Below are 20,446 nucleotides of genomic sequence, written 5' to 3'. Positions count from 1 at the left end.
ATAAAAATATAATTTATTCTTTAGATTTGGGACCATGAATTTTCAAAAGCCAGTTTAAATGAGCAAAAGTAAGGAACAAAAAGAAAAAAAAAACTGTGTTGGAAAATGGTCAGTGAGTGTTTGGATAGTTCAACTACTAAGAAGGCAATAGGAAGGGTGCTATTATCTTTGAATACCTAATTTTAGCCACCACAATGACATAGTGGGCACTTTCAATTATTTTTTACTGACTGAAAAAAATATTTAAAACTTGTGTTGGTTTGAGAGTGGGTGTGGCCGTGAGTGCATTTACAAGTGTACAAGAGTGAGATGAGGCAGAGAGGGAGGGAGGAGAGGAAGAGATGAGAGAGAAGCAAAGAATTGAATGGGTATGTGAGAACAGAGGACAGTAAATGACTGGTGGTAACAGTTAAGTGCAGTTGTGGAATACAGACAACTTTCTTTGTGCATTCATTTTTGGTATAATCTCACCATACAACACCAATCAAGGTCTAAATGTAAACCATTGACCTCTCTTCACACTCTTGTGTTTCCACATAACATATGTCTTCTAAATAGTCTGTTTCTTCATAATTCTCAGATAAAACACTCTATCCCACAATCTTTAATTTTTATTAAAATATTAAAATTTTGATGATATATCTGATAAGTGGTGGTAATCATATATCAGTACATACTATTCTTTTATTGCAGGAGGGGGCTACGTGTGTGATCCTGCCAAACTTTGCCAACCTGTGTCTCAATGAGCAAAAGAGGATGATAAAGGAAATTATCTTGTTCACATATTTGACATCTGCAGACTATATATTCAGACCTAATAGAGATTTGAAGCCCCTTTCATTTTATAGACGTGGGAACTGAAATCTCAAGAGGTAAATTCACTTGTCCAAGGTCCCGTCCCTTGTAAAAGCTAAAATGTCCTAACCAATTTCTGCACTTCTTGACCCTGAAACTGAATTTTGATAAGACGCTCGCATTCACCATTTCCTGTCACACTGGACTTAAGAGACATGTGCTTTCTCCCAAAAAGCGAACTTTAGCCTTTCTCTTTGTTCTTATGGTCTGAATTTGTATGAGTCTCACTGATACATTTTTGAAATACTACTGCTTTGATCATGTTTTCCCTCAGATGAAGACTGCCCAATTTTTATACTTCTGAAATCTGTCCTTGTGTTAAAATTTTAGGTATAACCCATCCTCACCCTAACTATAAAATGCCTTCTAACATTAATCTTGAACAAATATTTCTGTCTCTAGGCAGACATCTTGTTCTTTTGCCACCTCCCTGTCCCATCCTTCCTCACTCCCACAAGCATTCGTACCCCATGAACACCTTCCGCAATCATTTTTACTTGTTTATTTTTTTTCTTTACCTCAAATGGGTTTGTCTCCTTTTTTCCTACTTATCCAAATTATACCACCCTTCCAGAGTCCTATCAGTTCCCAAGTGTTTCTAGAAGCCTAACTCCTTTACATCTAGTCAACAAAGAGACTTCCCTTTCTTGAGGGAGCATTTATCTCGTATCATGATTCTAAATAGCACTCTATGTTGCATTAAATAGTGTCATTTTTCAATTATTTTCTGTGTTTAGGTGTTGTCTCCACAATCAGAGTTGTTAATTTATTGAGGCAAAGACTGAGGCTTATATAAATTCTGTAATCCTAGTCATTAATAAGTATGCTATAACTTCATATTGATTTTAACGAAGGGCAGGAAATAGCCTGACATAATATCCAGCAGTCCTCAAATTCTATGCTTATTTAGAGACACATTAAATTGAAAATTAGTTCAATAAGTCTTTACTTTCTTTGGATATAATATGAAAGTACTTTAATTAATTCATTGATTTGTGTTAAATATTTTCAGTCTTATGTAGAACATTTCAGAGTGAAAGCATTAAATGAAGTCAAAGTTATTAATTAATCTTATTGGTGGTCATTGTACTTGTCTTCCCAACATTCATTTTATTAATTTCAACCTTCCCCTCATGTATAGCAATCATGTAATCTGAAAGGGATTGATTTCTTCTTTCTTCCTCTACTTCATGGATTGCTTTGAGTCTTCTAAACAAATAAGTATTCTTTTCTATTCCAGTAAATTCCAGTAATCCTGGCCTAAGCTAGTCAGCACGTGGTATTCTGGGTACAAAGCTGGGTCCGTGTTGACCCATTCAGCACAAAATTTAGCTAATTTTGCCAACATAAATTCTTTCCTTTATAGGAACATGATCCAATAAGTCTTCTAAAAAGTTTAAGGCAATTTATATTGGAATCTCCATTAAATATAAATCAAAGCATCCTAATGATTGTTCTTGTTTGTGACGTTTTAAGAGAATAATTTGAGAAGCCATTAATAATTTTTATCTCACATAGATGTGTGTGCTAAAGAAAGGGAATATGATTGGAAGTGAAATGAGAGACAACACAGATTTATAAAGGTGACACAGGAGCAAATGACTGCAATGGTCTCCTACAATGACTTGACTCCTGGGGAAAAGCTGATTAATTTAATATTGTAGATATTTTCAAAGGAACTTAAAATGTAGGCCTCATCTCTTTATTGCTACAAGAAACGCATTATGTAATGTTATGCCTACTAAAAATATAACCCTATACAAATTCATGCCTTTACATATTCTAGTAGATTTTTCACAATAATCCATATTGTTTCTGTGCTAAGCCTGTTTTGTAGATTTGTTAAAATCAGCAAGTGTGTTTTCAAAGTTCTTTAAATAGATCATTGGACTTATCATATTGTAAAATTGCATATTTTTAATTTGAAAATATTCTTTTTATTATGTAGCATATAGCTATCTGTATATGCTATACGAATAGCATTGAGAGAAAGATTATGATTAAAAAAATAAAACAACCCTTCCCCAATTCTTAATAGCTTGCCAGGATATTTTTGACCAGGATGCTTCTAAATGTACACAATATGTCTAGGTATTATTTTGTATATTACATGTAGCAATTGGGCTTAATATCTATTGAAGAAAACCCAAGTGCACTGTGATGAGTGCTAACAAGAAGGATAACTCTAAGATAATGAGAATAATCCTAACTGGGGTGTGCCAAAGTGTGACTTTTGATCTGTATTTTTGAAATATGAGTAGAATAAAGAGGCAGGGAAGGGAAACAGCACAAGCAAAGTCATGAAGTAGAGAACATTTTGAAAATTCTTGGACTGCCTGAAGGACGTAGGATGTGACAAAGTCCAGATTGTAGAAAACGCTAAAAATATTATATTTTATTATGTAAGCAATAAGGAACAAACAAATGTTTTCTGAGTAGGAGATAATATTAGACATTGCTTTGGGGAGGATATTGTGTTGGAGTTATGAAAGCTGGATTAGAAAAGAAAAAAAAATAAAAAAGGAGAACCCTCTGCAAAGAATTAGAACAATAGCAAAAATTGAGTGCAGGGAACACAACAGATGTTTCTGAAGTGATTGACAGAACTGATAGAAGCTAGTCAGTTGTGAGGATGAGGGAAAAAAATGTGTTACAATGGCTGAGGTCCACAAATAACACAAATATTTCTTGCAATAATCAAGATGGTGAATACTGAAGGAAGAGCATGTATAAGAAGACAGACTGAGTTGTGGGTGTTCAAGAAATTATGTTCTGGAAATCATTGGGAAATCTATGCTGGGACTTCAGAAAAGAGAGACCAGGACTGGAGAAATAATATCTGTTAAAGCTCCTCATTATACATGAAAATGAAGATGACTGAGGATGTTGCCATAGAAAACATAGCATCTAAAAGGGTGAAGGGAAAAGAATTTGAGAAGAAATCAAGACAGGGATTTAATGCAGGAGGAGAATGAGGATAAAGTCAAGGGAGGGTCCCTCAAAAGAGATTTTTGTAAGGATGGAGGACATGTCATCCAATGCTGCCAGGACATCAACTAAGATAAAAAGTCTGAAAATACATGACTGGGTTTAGCAATAAGTAGCATTTTTGAGAGGACATTTTCAGTACCTTACTGAGAGAAAAGAAGATTAGAGCAGGCTGCCTATGAAAGCTGAGGAAGCAGAAACTGCAAATATAGAATAAATGAGTTCTGGGGGGTTAGGGAAGGAACCAAAAGGGAAGGTGATTTAGGAAAGGCAGGATTAAGGGAGGGTTTTTAATTGGATTGAAGGGACTCAGGCTTTTTGTGGGCTAAGGGAAAAGAGAAAGGGAGGATGCTGAACTATGAAAGGCACTTAGGGAAAAATCATAAGACAACATGTAGACTAGAAAAAGCCACACAGGAGGGGCTCAAAGGCAGTCGGTTGTAAAAGGGAAAAGATGATTTGTTTCTCTGTGAGAAGAGGTTACCAAAAGTTCTGTTTTTTGACAGGAATGGCAAGGTGAGCTTTATTCAAAAGCTGTTGCACTATATAAGGACCAGAAACAACACAGGATAAGGGATGATAAGCATATCAAGGTGATTGTATATACTTACATACATGTTATGTCAGTGATGTGGAAACATGTCCCATAAACATGGATTTTTATTGTGAAAGTGAATATTTTATGTTTAAAACAGCCTAGAAAATTATTACTGCTAATGGGAGAGTGCCTCCGAGAACCCAATTAATGAATGAATTTTCAAACATAGCTCATGCCTTTCAGTAATACACACCTGTGCTCTAGTCATTTTAGTGCACTAATAAATTTTATCGCTTGCTCTCCTTCCACTCCATACAATGAACATTAAGTTAGTGCTAAGAATAAATAAAAAAGAATTACACAATTATAAATACAATTATATATTATATATTGTACATCTATAATATACATTATTCTACATATAATTATATATGCAGTTATATATACAATTAATATACTGTTATATTTAAATATATTGTGTCTAAATGGAAGAATAATATGAATTAAATATTATTAACATAAATCATTTAGTTAATTAAAATTATTAATACAATGTATACTATATGTTATGATTATAAAATATAAATGACTATAAATAAAATAAAAACAGGAATCATTTGGGGCGCTCAGTTGGTTAAGCGTCCAACTTTGACTCAGGTCATGATCTTGTGGTTCGTGAGTTCGAGCTCTGTGTTGGGCTCTGTGCTGACAGCTCAGAGCCTGGATCCTGCTTCAGAGTCTATTTCTCCCTCTTTTTCTACCCCTCCCCCACTCACGGTCTCTCTCTCTCTCTCTCTCTCTCCCCCTATATATACATATGTGTGTGTGTGTGTGTGTGTGTGTCTGTGTGTATATACACACACACACATATATATGTAAAATAAATAAATGTTAAAAAAATTAAAAACAAAACAAAACAGGAATTATTTACTGAACACCTACCATGAGCCAGCATTGTGCTAGATAGGGACTTTATATATTATTTCATTTATTCCTCATAGCCACACAGCGAAGTAGAAATTGAGACTCAAGGAAAGGGTCACCAGTTTACCAAAGGCACAAAGCAAGGGCAAGACATGAATTCAGGTCTCTCACAACTGTATTCAGGGTGTTGCTTTAAATAAGTCTGTGACCATGACTAATGACATAATTTTACCTTATCTTCTAGTTTCGATCTGTGGTGGGGATACAGAACAGTTGATTCTTACCTCGTATCTACAACTCTTTATTTTAAGCTCATCTCACAGTTTATTTTTTCTGCAATAAATAAGTCTAATCTTAACGGTCCTTAGTCTTTTTTCTTCCTTTTTACTTGGTTGGTACTGTCACTTTATCACCTTTCGAGAATCTGTGAGGTAGTCAAATCATAGCAGTTGTAATTTCAAAGGTTTAGCATACCAATATTTTACCTAAGCTTTCATATTATGAGCTCAGCAGTGAGTTTGTGGGTGAGACTAATAGGAAAAGAGTCTGTAATATTAGGCAATAATGTAATACTGAATTTGGAGGAAGTGGCTGAATGAGGTGCTCTGCAGCATAAGTACACTACCCTTACTCTGTAGAGTAATATGCCAGCTAGAGAGAGTCCTTAACCTGAATTGTGAGAATGATTTTATGATAAAAATACTGCATGGTGAGTCTGAACACCAAAAACTCATTTGTGACTGTGCCACTAAATGTGACCTTGGTTTCTTTAACGTTTCTTTAACGTTCTCTGCTGCTGTTTACTCAAACTTAGAAGAAAGAATTTGTTAAACAATCTTTCCAATTCCACATAGTCAATAAAACTGTTGGATAAAGCTCTATTTATAAAGAACATCCTGGGAGTAGGGCTTACCTTAAACTAATGGGTTTTGGAGGAAAAACAGATGAATCACTTTCTTTTGGCCTTTACATATAGACCAACTTCTCAAATGGTGAGTGATCAGAAGCCGAAAGGAAAGAGCAAAGACTAGATGTATCCATTCATTCCTTTCCTGACATATAAAACTCTGAAATACCCCCCTGACCTCAGTTAACTGTGTAAGTCCAAAAGGGCTTTTGTTTTCCTAAGAGGAGTTAAATAAAAATTACACTAAATGTTTCAGGAGCTAATGCTGCTCTTCAGATATCTTTGTTCAAATCTCTTGTGATTTACTGTCACAAAAATTTCTGAACAATACCACAGCAACTCTACCTAACAAACGAAAGAGAAGCCATAACCGTATATTGTCATGTGCGACAAGTTAATGTGGAGCATTTTCTAGTGCTGCCCTCTCCAGAGGTTCCAACACACAAACATCAGGCTGAGTGTATTTAAACAAGCAGTGTTTGAATTCATTCCAACCTTTCCATTTACAGCAATTTAAGACTATTTGTATTCAGGAAACAAAATAACAAGGGACAGCTGTTTCTCCACTTTGCTCTTACTTCTAGGCTATTTAAAAACACTTTGACAAGTTAAAAATGTAAAAGAGCATCATTATAATTTAGGGAATGCGTACGTCAGGTAAAATTATGGAGACCAGCATAAAATCAATAGTTTCCTTTTAAACCAATTTTACTAACAGAGAACTAGCTTATATTTTGGAATACAGGCAACGTGCTAGGTATTTATATGTCATATATCTTCAGCTTAAGAGATTCAAGAATGAGCCCATACAAGAACAGAACATTACCCATGGGTGGTCCTACATATATCTAGTCCTCTGAAGCATGCTTATATTGTTATGGGCCATACCACTCAAGCCCACCAGTAGCTGAAGACCACTCAGCTGATGTGTATAGACATTACCTCTGCATTCACCATTAGCATTTCATAGTATAAAGATGTTACATAAGTTAACTCTTCCACTGATTACTGAAAGGAAATGCTGGGCTGATAAGGCTACCCCATCATCTCCCTAAAGCAGTGGAAGGGATCATACCCACAACCTTAAACTGCCTTCACCGTTATTCAACCAAACAATGAAAGGATGATGTATGAGAGCCTAGGGTGTGCCTTACATTATTCTTTCTACATGGCAGATTGTAATGCCATGCTTGAAGAATTCAAATTTTCAATGCTGGCAGAGCTATGCACAACCAGAAATTTTCTAAGATGATCATAGTCTATTGGAAATCTACCTTTCAGAACTCTGCATATGAAAAATTAGTTTGGAATCAAACTCTAAATTGCTGCTTCAAAATGTGGCACTATTATAGCTACTTAAGAGAAAAAAACACAAACCCACTGATTGAATGTGCCCAAAAGAATGCTTTTGATTTAAAAAAAAAAAAAAAACTAATCAACAGATTTTTCTTGCTTCCTAGGACGTGTGAGTGTTGCTTCTTTTCCTGAGATACCACATATGAATATTAACAAAAGAACAGTGCACACAGGAGAAATGCTGTTTTTGTAAACTCAATGGGATGAATGTTAACAGTTTTAGGAATATGTTATGGTAAGGGGGAGGGGTTTGTCCATATGCATGTGGTTATTTTTAGGTAAGTAAATTACCTTCCAAAGGAGCCAGATGGCTCTAGGAACACATCTGCAGCTTTGGTTTTCGTTTTCTCACTCCTCACACTGATAATGGCAGGGTCATTGAGGAGACGGTCACAAGCAATCCTATGAAACGTACACTGCTTTGTGTAAAAACAGGCAGAAATATATACTATAGATTTTTTGTAAGCTAAGGCTATAAGAAGATGGACTTCTATCATTGTTAAACCAATTGGCAACATTTCTCTTCAAGATTGCTGTATGGAGAGGTAAGGAACTTGTTGAGGGATACTACAACACTGGGGGAAATTCTGAGATTGAAGATTATCCATGAATTACAAGCCACCTTATTTGGCGGAAGTATTGTTTGTTTATATTGAAAATAAAAATTATGACATTGTTTTCATCTTATTCAGCTCTAAAAATGGAACTTTGTGGTGATAAAAAGCACATTATTCAATAATTTCGCGGCATACCCACTGTGCCAGTCATCAAAGTTTTGTGCCTTTCCACTTTCCATGTTTCTTTGCCCTGTTTCATGCTACTGATGCTGGATCCTGGAAACACATCTTCCTTTCCAGCTGGCAAGATGTTAAGCCTTATTTGGCAGCAGGTGCTGGGGGGACACCTTTGGAGAAGGGGTTCTCTGCTTGCTTCTGGTACAACTTCTAATTAATTCTTTTTCCTAGTACATGACTACAAGTTGAGTGGAGGACATCTAGTGGTTCTCACATTCCAGGAAGCTTCCTAGCACCCCCAGGGAAGCTTCCTTGTAAGTTTTGTGAGCTCACAAGCCAGCATCTTTCCCAGGAAGTTTTCATGGGAACCTGGCAGACAGTTTCATGTTAGCTATGGTTGATCTGCATCATCTCAACTAACTGTGCCATCCAGCAATCACTGCCATACCCTCTCCAAAAAAGTCTGACTCTCAGTATTGGGGGACAGGGCAGGAGTTAGGTAGTGGGGCCTCTTACAAGTTTGCTTCTTCCTTGGGTACTATGTCTCTCCCTAAAGGTAGTACCTGCTCTCCATATTTGCTATTTCTGAATTCTTTGAAGTTCTCTTCATCCTTTTGTTGGTTAATATCCTGTTACTACTTAACCATTATATTAATATGAAACTTTCCATGTTCAAATCACTCATGTGGCTTCTGTCTCTTGACTAAATCTTAACTTGTACACTCAATTAAACTATTCAGGACAAGATGGATAATAAGACATTTTAATTAAAGAAATGAGTGGGCAGCTGAAAGTAATAAAGTCTGGAAAAATATGAAAACACACAAACTGGGAAGGTATGAATTAGAATAGACAAGTGTGGCAGAGAGTATAAGCTCTTCCTTAAAATCTGCCCTTCTCCTCTTTAATACTCCCAGAATTATAGCCAGACACAAAACTGCCCAGCTTGTCTGTTTACTTGCTGCCTTGCAGTTATGTGTGGCCATAGGACCAAGTTCTCACCAATAGAGTGTGAACACAAGGGATACATGCCATATCCTTTTCTGGGACTTGAGAGATCATGCATGTCTCTATTACATTCTCTTCCTCCTTTCTGATCAGAACACAGAAGTAGAGTGGCTCAGCTATGACCATACAGATGACAATAGTGCTCTAAAGGATGATCGAGCAACCATTTAGAAGGAATCTAATTCCTGAATGACTGTGATGAAAAGAGGTGCCATATAAACCTGGATTGCTTATGTCAAACCTATTTCATAGACAGAGGTATGTTTATAGTTATTAACCCACTATAATTTGGAGTCTATTTGTTATAACAGTTTAGTTTTGATCCAACTAATATAACTGTGGGGAAAGTCACTATTGTTCCTCTGTCTCATGCCTCTATTTGACCTAGATGTTATTATCTATAATTGTTCATATATATTAAACTATTATTCCACTATTTCCATATCCAAATGTGTTCGATTGAAAAAATATTCCCAATCTCTAGAACATGGTCTTAACCTTCTTTGATGTATAGATCCCTGAATTTAGTGATTCATCACTTACATATTACACCCAGTGCTCATCAGAACAAATGTCCTCCTTCATTCCCATTACCCATTTAGCCCATCCCTCCATCCACCTTCCCTGTTGCTAATGTTATTAATTCCCATTTTGTATTCCAGTGTCAATAGCACATGACCTAAAACTAGGACTCAGAAGTCCTCTTACCATTATATGAAGAAAACGATAGTTTATGACTGTGTAGGGCTACATAAAAATAATTTTTTAACCTTCACTAGTAAATAGTGACATTAAAAACTTCTGACATTTAAAAAAATATTGAATATGCACCATATGTCAGGAACCAGGATTTTATTGAACAAGGTAGACCTTGTCTTTGCCCTCATAGATCTTATAGTTTAGTGAGAAAGACAGATATTAAATAAATAATAAGAAGGGATGGGGCGCCTGGGTGGCTCAGATGGTTAAGCCTCTGACTTTAGCTCAGGTTATGATCTCACAGTTAGTGAGCCCCACTTCAGGGTCTGTGCTGACAGCTCAGACTCTAGAGCCTGCTTCAGATTCTGTGTCTCCCTCTCTCTCTGCCTCTTACCCTGACCTCTCTCAAAAATAAATAAACATTAAACATTTTTTAGAAATTCCACTGGTTATTTTGAAAAAGGATTATTTCGAAAAAGAACATCTAGTAGGAATCCAATGAATGCTGTTATTAACTCAAACTTATAAATAGCATTATGATGCAGGTCATTTACAGTTCAAATACGTCCGGTAAATAATTTACCTGATAAATGCCACAAAGCATTGATTTTTAAATGCATTTGATGTTTAGTTTGGGAACTTAAAATTAGAGTTTTATCATTCAGGAATCAAAACGCATTTGCCTTCTTCTTATTATTTTCTGCAGTTGCACACCCTTTGGTAGGGATGGTAGGGATATGTGAGTGGTTGACCCTGGCAGAGGGGAATATTTTACCACTGAGATTGTTTGGAATTGTCAGTACATATTATAGTTAAAAGTTGACCAACTTTTGGTCAGTTCATTACTGTTTAAAGTTCTCTACCCACAAAGAACCCAACATGGAAGGCACCTGGGGCAGAATATTCCTAGTGTCCTAACCTCTTGTGATGCCACTAATTTTCTGCACTGATCTTGGAATCACACAGTCACTAATACTCTATACATTAATGGTTCTTTTGAACTTGGGTGTTTTATTATTTCTTAGCATTTATTATATGCCAGACATGGTCCTAAGTGCTTCCCAGATATGAACTCCAAAATCCCTCATAACAACCTTTTAAAGAAGATAAAAATAGTTTTTAAAAAGATTAAGGATTTTAGTTCAAAAACTTTTCATTTATAGAGTCAGTATTTTTCTATGAGCAAAATGACTGGTAAGATTTAAAAATTGTTTTGTGCTGTAGAATTGAGTTTTACTTTGTAGACTGAAATAACAGCTATTGTCTGGGAGGGAATTAATTTGACCTCTTTGAAATGCTAATTAAATTCTTATCTACAAACCCAATATTTGCATTGTTGAGCTATGTAAAGGAAATATAAAATCCATAGGCTTGATGAAATGATAAAAGACATTTGTTTAACGAAATCATTAAAAAGGAATAGTCACTTTTATTCTGGGCATATATTCTGTCCCACATGTAAGAACAAAACAAAATAATACCAATTCATAGAAAGCATATTACACTTAACTGTATGTGGTGTTTGTTATTTAGGTTGTTTTGACAATACACAGAGGAATATTTCCTGAATTTTAAAATTAAAAAGACTAAGTTAATATGATTATGCCTTCAAATAAACAGTTGAATGATGTCAGTTTGATTTCTGTGAGCTTATGAACTTAAATTTTCACCAGCTTCCAGGTGTTGATTCTTGTAAGTCAAATATCATTTACTCTTGAATATATTTCTATCAACATATTCTAATTTTAATTAAAATATTCTTAGATAGTAGAAAAGTTTATGGCATAATTTTCAATAGACCTAACTGATGCAAGTATTAATAACAAAGAGATACACAATAATCCACACTACACTACATGTTTTAAATAATAAGTGCATATTTTCAGACTCATACTTCAATCCAATTCAAAAAATACTACTTTCAAAGTACATTAGTGCAGTGAATTTTGTCGACTACATACCCACTGGGATTTCCTGATATAAACAAGTTCAGGCCAATAAATTACTGTCATTTTGTGTAATTCATTTGGCTATGGCTGAATTTTTCCATTTTTAGATTTTTATTTTATTTTTATTAAAAAATTAATGTTCATTTATTTTCCAGAGACAGAGAGACAGAATGAGAGTGGGGGAGAGGCAGAGATGGAGGGAGACACAGAATCTGAAGCCAGCTCTAGGCTCTGAGCTTTCAGCACAGAGCCCAATGCAGGGCTTGAACTCACAAACAATGAGATCATAACCTGGGTGGAAGTCAGACACTTAACCGACTGAGCCACCCAGCAACCCCTCCGTTTTTAGGTTTTTTTTTTAAAGAAAACTGTACTATCTTTCCTCTTTATTATGGCCCTACCATGATGGCCATAAATTAAATATAATCATAATAAAATAAGATTTTATGTTATATTTTAATTATCAAATTCAAAGTGATAAAAGGAAAACAGTAGATTTACACTTCTCCATATGTAATGGACTATTGTGCGCCTTAAAGGACACTATTTATCATATTGATTCAGGTGTAGAAATTATTTTCTGTTGAAACTAATGTCACATCAATGTTTTATAAATAAAATCTCCTCTTAGAAGAAGGAATGTGCATGTTCATGTCTATGGATGATTGAGAAGGCTAGAGGTGTTGATTTAGATGGGATACAATTGTACTTGAAAGTCTGATGCTTAAAATCACTGTGAATCAGAATAATGTATACATGGAGCAAATCGATCAACAGGGCTTCTCGAATAACTGACATGTTAGTGGGGCTATATTGAACCAGGATTGAACTCAAGTCAGACTGTCACTCATGATTTACCTGGCAGAGCATTTTTTTTGAGTGAAAGTGAGTTATGTCTTTGATTAGAACATACAGAAAAATAGAGTCATCAGATAGACAGAATAGAGATTGACTTATTTAAAAACTCCTATTGAACCAAAGCCAGTATTTATCCTCATTCTCCCAACATAGGTTTACATGACACAGACACAGGTCCCAGTTGAAGCTTCTCTATAAAGATAACAGCAGAGCTTTTGTTATTGGTCTGAATATACTTTAAACCAAAAAAAAAAAAAGGCATATTGGATTACATCTTTTCACTGTTTTTGTATGCTAGATGCTTATTCATAAAATTAATTATCAGTAAATTAATCTATAGTACCAATCTTTCTACTATAGAACATGATCTACTAGCCTAGACGTTTAAAAAAAAAATTCCTTAAATTCCAACACAAGTGGCTCTCTTAGTGTTCCAGAGAGTATCAACATGCTCTCTTTCTCTTCTTCAAGTTACATTTTTTTAGTGATTTTCTGGGGCTTGGGATGAGGAAAGAGGTTTCCAGAGGGTTGGACACGTTACAGGACAGCACTGATGTCAAGAAACACAACTATCTAATAAAGCTCAGTAGCTTAACAGAAGGTTCAGCTCAATAAGGGATTAGAGAGACAATATTTGTCTAGAAGAAGGTATCCAAAGAGACAACAGACTTTCTCATGTCCTAATCTACCTAACCCCTGATCCCCACTTCCTTTCCCTAATTCTTACTCATTCTTCATATCTCAAGTTAAATATCATTTGCACAGAGATGTCCTCACTGACCCCCTGACTAGGTTAAGTACCTTGTTATATTCTCATAGCATTCTCCACTTCTGTTTGGTATAATTCATTTGTAACTTGTTTATCTATGAAGCTTTTATCTAATTTCACTGTATATCTCCAGTGCCTTGCTCATAACAGGCACTCAAAAATATTTGTTGAAAGAATGGATAGCTGAGATCACTAATAGCAGTTATATATTATGATGGGTTTCAAGAGAGAAAATCTAAGATGGAGAGCTTAAGGTTGAGGAGTTGATACTGGATCATTTTTCTGTAACATTTCTTAATAATTTCCTTCTTTTGGTTTGGAGTCCCAGCTCTTTGTTTTAGCATAAAGAATACAATTATCCCAATGATGTCTTGACAGACACAAACATACTTATCTTTATAGTACACAATCTACAACACCACAATTTTCACCAGCTTAATGAATGGTGAAGGATCAGGCAGCCATTTGAATCTTCTACCCATTCTTTGTTTTTGTACTTAGAGACTCCAAGTGTTGACAGTAGCTCTGAATTATTTTTAATAGGCTAATGGTTGACATTAAAACAAACCACATGTACTTGAGCATGACAAACATCATATTGAAAGTGTTAATATCATAACTATCTCACGTATTACACTGACCTTGCACTTAAAAAGAATAGCAAACAATATGCAATCGCAAACAATAGCAAAGCAATTATGGTCACTACTTGATTCTTAATCACTTACTTTGACTCATTCCATGATTACACTTATTTATGGAACATTTCCTGATGACAATTCTGCACTAATTCTACTGAATACTGCAGGGTACTAAAATTTATTATTGTAAATTCACTTTGAACATTAACTAGTCTTGGAAAAAGGCACATGTTTTTACAAACATCTTACATTCTTCTATAGAGTGCCACTGATAACAAAATTCCCAATCCACATTTAGTCTTCAAGTATCAATGTCCTGCCACTGCAATAGGGACTTTGTTTTCAATTACTCAGCACTTGCTGGCAGAAATGTTTTCCTTTTTCCTTCTTACACTCTGTTTGAGTAGCAAAAAGGATAACACATATCAGGCAGTTTAAAATCCTCCCTGGTGTTATCCATAGGCAGTTAGTCAGAAAGCTTTCTAAGGAAAAATCCTTCTCAACAGAGAAAAATATACTTGAATATTTTGTAAGGCACTTTGTAGAGATAGAAATAAATGGGGAAAGCTACAAGCTGTCGAATTCACTCCCCTAATGTGTCTTTGCTGTCATAGGAGCAGGATTTAATTCAAAACTCAATACCGCTCTGGAAATTTACTTTCCTCAAGAAAAGTGCAGCCTTGAGGAGAAAGTAATTACTAAATATGAGTGAGGAAAGGGAACAATGAACCGAAGCCTAAACAGATCATTATAGTTGTTACCAGAGGGTTTCGGAGTCAGGAAGAGGAAGAAAATGGTATGTACATGTTTGACATTTTAATATTACACTCTCATTAGCTGCTTTCTAAACTCTGAAATGTTTGACATGTAATAAAGTACCCAGAAGATAGGCCATTTTCTCTAGCCCTTACCGAATGATTCTATTTAAAATAGAAAAAGAAGAAAAAAGAAGAAAAAGGTGGAAAAAGTAGAAGAAAAAGGTAACGTGTGACTCCAATTTTAGAATTCCACAGAAAATGCCTGAAAATACAATATTCATCATTTGGGACTAGCATGAATCAGCGCCAGTATTTTTAATAGTTGTAACCTACTCATTGTTGATTGCATTAACAAATTTTCAATTTTATTGGACATAATTTATTGCTATTGACTGGTAAAAGATGGAAAAGATTTAAATATTTTGCAAATTTAAGTTTAAAATAGTTTATTTAATGAGCCCCATGAATCCATACCATAACATAAAAATTTCACAGAAATAGGGTTGATGTCTTTCAAAATCTCTACGAGAGTTGAGGTGATATTTGCTATCTTATTCTGTACTGGCTGGTAAGACATTTGATGTAAATTTTTTTCTCCTGGATCCTTTATAAAAAATTAGATACTGAATTTCTCTAGTAAAAAGAATAAACAATAAAAACTATTGTTAAACAATGCGATCACTAGCTTGGCTACCCTATCAAATGGAATTTAATAAGAAGCTCATTTTTCTGCCCTAATTTCAGAGCTATCAGACTAACAATGCATGTTTGAAAATCCTAAGTGAAGAGAAGGCATGACTATGAACTCAACTACAGACAATTGTGTTTTCTTCTCTGGATCTTCAGCACTGGCAGATACTCAGCAAACGCGGTATTTTGTTTATCAGTTTTACATAGTGGTCTGGTTCAGAAAATAGTAAATTCCTTTATTAAAAATTTCTTCTATTTTTCCAGAATTTTTTTCAATGTTCCTTTCAATTATCCCTTTTGGCACAAGGTGAAAGAAGTCTATTATAAGGACAGCTGCCAGGTGTAATACGTAAAGTTCCTTTTTTATTTCTTGAATTACATGGTTCCCGGACCCATCTCTTAGGACTTTATTATAATATATTAAGACATGCTAAGTGCATATTTTGTATAATATTTAATTGATCAATGGGAAAAATGAAGTTAGCTTTTTTATGTATTCTATTGCTTCAACTCATTTAACTTAAAGAATATATTTATTTTTCTCAAACTAAATTTAGCTGCTTCTTATTAATCAAATAGGTTAATTTTATTTTTTTTATTTTTTATTTATTTATTTATTTATTTATTTATTTATTTATTTATTTTTTTGAGCCATTTTATTTTATTTATTTATTTTATTTTTTTTATTTTTTTAATATATGAAATTTACTGTCAAATTGGTTTCCATACAACACCCAGTGCTCATCCCAAAAGGTGCCCTCCTCAATACCCATCACCCACCCTGCCCTCCCTCCCACCCTGCCCTCCCTCCCACCCCCCATCAACCCTCAGTTTGTTCTCAGTTTTTAACAGTCTCTAATGCTTTGGCTCTCTCCCACTCTAATCTCTTTTTTTTTTTTTTTTTTTCCTTCCCCTCCCCCATGGGTTTCTGTTATGTTTCTCAGGATCAAATAGGTTAATTTTAACTCATTACAGAAATGCACGTTTCCAATGCAATGGACAAATTGACATGTACTGTATTTACTCTGAATGTTGAAAGCTGCTGAGGTTTTTGTTTAGGAGTGGTGGAGACAAAAAAGAAGTGGAGAGGAGGAAAGGGACAGATCCTTCAGGCTTCTAGTTTTATTCAAGTTTTGTCTTCTACCTCTACTATACTTTCTCTACACCATTCCTGGGCACAAACACAATTTGTAATATTCTCCATTGTCATGGTCATCTAAACTTGCATTAATATGTGCATTGCCCAGGGATGGACACACAGTACCTTTTTTATTTAAGTGAATTTATATTCCTAACAGCATTGCTCGAGAATGTTCATTTTCTCATATACTGACTAGACTGATGCTTTGTTTTTAATTTGCCAATCTAGTTTGGAAAAATATAATGCCATTTTATGTTTATTTTCCTGATTACTCATGAAATTGAACAGTATTTTTGCTTACCAAGCACTTGTATTTCTTTTGGGAATGACTTAGTTATATTTTGCCCACATTGTTAATTATGTGGTCATTTAAAAGTGACTTATTAAAAGATTAATATATAATTTTCTAGTTTCTCATTTGTCTCTTAAACATGTTCATGTTATATTTCACTGTTCTTAAATTAGTACAAGCAGATTTTCCATCAATAACACAATACATCCCTTAATTTTCATCTTCAATTATATCTCATATAGAGTATGCCAAAGATAGGGGCTCTGAGATATACACATATATGCATAATGGTGAAATTCTCCTGATAGCTACTTGAGCAGCCAAAATGAATATAGATATTGGGCTATTTTATTATAGCGTTGAGTATGTAACTACTTAGAATATTTACCTGTTTTTCATAAATTTGGAAATTGTTACTTTACATCACTTATCATGTACAAACTAATTATAAACTAAAGCATTTGTCTCTATCCAGAATTTTAAAGCTTTCTTACAACAAAACCATAAAATTTTAACATTGGAGGCAATTACTCTTGTTTGTACACAATATTATTGTTAAACAGACTTTTAAAAATGTTTTGACCAAAAAGATGGACAAAACCAATCTAAACATGTCCTAAGTCTCAGGTTTATATTCCCTACATATTAGTAAACTTTTGTGGTACTTCAATTTCAGGTTTTTTTGGCTAAAGATCAATCAGTGTTAAAGTTTCAAAACAGTAATGTTATTTAAACCTGGGAAATATCTGAAAATATAATTATTTGGGCCTTGCGTATGTATACATACTTGGAGAAAGGGGCTGCAGGCACAATTTTCTTAATGAGCTATGACAATACTTAAAAGCATCTGTGTGCTATGCTAATTTGACTTTCCTGATAGGAATTGTTTTAATATTCTTCCAAGTTCTAAAGTTTGCCTAGTAAGAGTGCCAGTACAAACAATGAGATGTGCTTATGTATTCTGCTTTTTCAGGAGTCTCCCATCCAAGTTCATTTTGATTTGTATTATATATTGTATATTTGTATTACATTTTGTATTTATAAATATGCATCCTAGCATAGACATAATATATATAATATTATATATATTTATACATATATCATTTCTATGCTAGGGTAATTTTATTATGGGGAACGTATATTTAATTGGATTTATGATAATCATTATGCCACTAATAGTTTTTGTGGGAAACTTTTTTCCCTTAGTAATTTTGTCCTATATATTTTATAGTTGCATCTTTTATGTTTAAAACGTGTTGACTGGGTGTCTACTGATATTTTATGAATATATTTTAGAAAACTCTACTGTCTTATTTTAATTATAAATATCTTAATTTGAGAACTATTATTTTGTTTTTATGGGTAATTGAATATTTCCTCAGAGAAATAAAAGGTTTCATCATGAATAATTGATTCTATCCTACATAAAGGTAGAAAAAGGCCATAGATGATTAGGTTTATTCTGCTATTCTTTTCTCCCCCCCATTCTTTCAACTTTTCCTTTTTGAAATTCAGGATAAAGCCTTCTCATTTACTCCAATCTTCTCCAAATCCTTTTTCAGATCTATAAATCTCTCTAATAAGTAAGGGCCCAAATGTTTAAATACCTATGAGCTTTAGGTATGGAATGATCTACTACAAACATTGTTTTTCTTTGAAAGATTTTTTACATTAAAAATTCATATGAACTTTAAAAATATATGTATTGTATATGTGTATATATACATATATATATTTCAATATAATAAATAATGTTATAGACCTGAAATCATAAAAATACTAGAAGAAAACATAAGTTGTAAACCCCTTGACATTGGTCTTGGTGATGACTTTTTGAAATTGATACCAAATACACAGTCAAAAATGAACAAATTAAAAAGTGGGACTGCACCAAACTAAAAACTTTCTTCAGAGAAAAGGAAAACATCAATGAAATGTGAAGGCAACCTACTGAATGGGAGAAAATATTTGCAAATCACATATCTGATAAGAGGTTAATATCCAAAATATATAAAGAACTCATACAACTCAAAACAGACACAAAACAAACAATCTGATTTAAATGTGACCGAAAGATCTGAATAGACATTTTTCCATGGTGTTCCATGGCCAACACGCACATGGAAAGATGCTCAACATCACCAATCATCAGGAAAATGAAAATCAAAACCCCAATAAGATATCACATCATACCTATTGGATGGTTATTATTAAAAAGACAAGAAATACAAGTGTTGGTGAGGATAAAAAGGGATGCTTGTACACTGGTAGGTAGGAATATAAATTGGTGCAGCCACTATGGAAAAGAGTATGGAGATTCCTCAAAAAATGAAAAATAGAGCTACCATATGATCCAACAATTTCACTCTTTGATATTTATTTGAAGAAAATGAAAGTGCTAACTCAAAAAGATACATACAGCCCTGTGTTCACTGAAGCATTATTTACAGTAGCCAATATAAGGAAACTACTTGTCTATCAATGGATGAATGAATAAAGAAGATATGACGTATATGTATGCATGTATGTGTGTGGATTGAATACAATAGGACATTATTCAACCATTAAAAAGAAAATCTTTCTATTTGCAACAGCATGGATGGACCTTGAAGACATGTGAAATAAGTCATACAGAGAAAATACCATATGATCTCACTTTTATATGGAATCTAAAAAAAACAAACAACAACAACAACAACAACAAAACAAGCTCATAGATACAGAGATTAGATTTGTGGTTACCAGAGGCAGAGAGGGTGGAAGGTGGATGAAATGGGTGAAGGAGATCAAAAGGTACAAACTTCCAGTTATAAAACAGGTAAGTCATGGCAATGTAATGTATAGCATGGTGACTATATTATATTGCATATTTGAATGTTGTTGAGACAGCAGATATTAAAAGTTCTCAACACAAGAAAATAATAATTATGTATGATGGATGTAGACTTACTGTGGTGATCATTTTGCAATATGCAAATATTGAATCATTATGTAACACACCTGAATTTAATATATGCTAATTGTACCTCAATAAAACTGTATAGGCAAAATATACACTAAAAAAGAAATAATGATGCAGGTAATTCAACATAAAATAAATTTGTTTAGGAAAAAAGTCTTTGAATACTATCTAGATTCCTGAAACAAAAATACCAGTAACTACAAAATGCTAGGCAAGCAGTCTGGAGAATAGGTATAAAGATAAAAATCTCTAAAATCCAGCACAATCTGCCTCTTTTTTTTTCTTGATATGACAATGATTGATATTTGGTTTTCCAGGGCGGAAAAGCCAGGGTTGGAGTTGAAAGTGTCTACATAGGTAACAATTCATCAAAACTG

General features: G+C 34.0%; 1 long non-coding RNA gene across 1 annotated transcript; it reads left to right on the top strand.

Moving 5' to 3' along the window:
- Positions 1-701: 701 nt before the first annotated feature.
- Positions 702-19,739, top strand: LOC122230707. The gene is made up of 6 exons (XR_006207753.1): positions 702-872; positions 4,350-4,436; positions 9,404-9,568; positions 14,841-15,022; positions 15,729-15,855; positions 19,702-19,739. It is a non-coding gene; the product is annotated as an uncharacterized LOC122230707 (long non-coding RNA).
- The last annotated feature ends 707 nt before the right edge of the window (positions 19,740-20,446 follow it).

This window comes from Panthera tigris, chromosome C2, assembly GCF_018350195.1.
Source record: "Panthera tigris isolate Pti1 chromosome C2, P.tigris_Pti1_mat1.1, whole genome shotgun sequence".
In the NCBI taxonomy this organism is placed as follows: Eukaryota; Metazoa; Chordata; class Mammalia; order Carnivora; family Felidae; genus Panthera; species Panthera tigris.
The sequence above is the reverse complement of the archived record's forward strand: the minus strand, read 5'-3'. Positions and strand labels throughout refer to the sequence as shown.